The sequence below is a fragment of the Tamandua tetradactyla genome, chromosome Y (genome assembly GCF_023851605.1).
Source record: "Tamandua tetradactyla isolate mTamTet1 chromosome Y, mTamTet1.pri, whole genome shotgun sequence".
Lineage (NCBI taxonomy): Eukaryota > Metazoa > Chordata > Mammalia > Pilosa > Myrmecophagidae > Tamandua > Tamandua tetradactyla.
The window spans coordinates 8313778-8315498 of NC_135354.1; the positions used below are offsets into that span (position 1 = coordinate 8313778).

At 37.5% G+C, this 1721-nt stretch overlaps 1 pseudogene; it reads right to left on the bottom strand.

Annotated features, from left to right (window-relative positions):
* Window positions 1-361: 361 nt before the first annotated feature.
* On the bottom strand, window positions 362-698 carry LOC143672630 (thioredoxin domain-containing protein 17 pseudogene; annotated as a pseudogene).
* Window positions 699-1721: the final 1023 nt, after the last annotated feature.

Sequence of the window (1721 nt, forward strand, 5' to 3'; positions counted from 1 at the left end):
TTCTCCTTTAATCTTTGTTTTTTCTTTCCTTTTGCTTCTTTTAGGGTTATTTTGCTATTCTGCTCCTTATTTCTGCAGGTATTCAGGTATTCCTTTGATTTTAGCTCTTTCTTTCTTTTTAATTGAGGTATTTAGGGTTATACATTTCCCTATCTCCACTGCTGTCTCTGTATCCATAAGTGTTTTTCTTAACTTTTTTTGAGGGTTTGTGAACATTTTAATAGCGTTCTTTGTTTATACATATGTTAGGTTTTTTAACACCATCATTATTTATTGCTAACATGAATTCAAAGTAATTATTAAGATTTGTTTATACTAAAGCAAGATCAGGAAATCAGGGTACAATTGCTATAATCAAATCTTAATCTTCAGAGAATGGCATCTCCACAAGGTTGGCCTGAAGATACTCAGAATCCCCCAGTTTTTGAGGAAGCCCATGTTTTAGTAGTGTAGGCACTGCAGTTAATTACAGGAAGTCAATGTTTGGATCTTCCAATAGATGAACACACTCCTTTGCTGATGTGTTTCAGTCCCTCTTGTACAACTTGTTCAGACTGTATACAGTCCAGGCACCAGCTTTCCCCTCTGGTGTCCTTAGAAACAGTTATGTAGGTGAAAATGGCCTTGCCATTGTGTTGCTCCAAGGCCTGGTTGAACTCTTCAAAGGTAGACGTGTGCACCTCCTCATAGTGGACCATCTCAGAACTTTACCATGGACTGCAAGAGGAGTCCTTGGGTTTGCTGCTGTGGTGCTGGGCTCTTTTTAACTTCTTTTATTGTGTAATATAACATATATCCAAAGCACAGAAAGAAAAGAGCAGTGATTTACAAAGCACTCTTCAACAAGTAGTTATAGGAAAAATCCCAGAATTTGTCATGGGCTACCATACAACCATCTCAGATTTTTCCTTCTAGCTGCTCAAGAACATTGGAAGCTAGAAGAAATATATATATATTTCTTGTCATGACAACTTTTTTCTTATTTTATGAAAAATAACATATATAAAAAAAGCAATAAATTTCAAAGCACAGTTCAACAATTAGTTGTAGAGCAGATTTCAGAGTTTGGCGTGGGTTACAATTACACAATTTTAGGTTTTTCCTTCTAGCTGCTGTAAGAAACTGAAGACTAAAATAAATATCAATATAATGATTCAGCAATCCCACTCATTTTTTAAACCTACCTTCTCTGTATAACTCCACCATTTCCTTTGATCTTTCTCCTAATATTTGTGGGTATTTGGACTATGTCCATTCTAACTTTTTCATATTAGGAGAGGCTGTCAATAATATGGGGTAAGGAGATGGAACTAGCTAATATTCTGGAAAGAATGGACCCTCTAGATTTCAGGAGTTATCTGGTACAGGGGCCCATCTGGGGGTTGTAGGTTTGTGGAAAGTTACCCTAGTGCATGGAGCCTTTGTAGAATCTTAAATATTGCCCTAGGTTCTTAGGATTGGCTGGAATGGTTTTGGTTGGGGTTTGATAAATTATGATCAGTACCAATGTCTAACTGAAGCTTGAATAAGAGTGACTCCCAGGGTAGCCTCTCATATCTATTTGAATTCTCTCAGCCATTGGTATCTTATTAGCTATAACTCTTTTCCCCTTTTGGTCAGGATGGCATTGTTAATCCCATGGTGCCAGGGCCAGACTCATCCCAGGGAGTCATCTGTCATGTCATCAGGGAGACTTTGACCCCTGGTACATCCATAAGTTT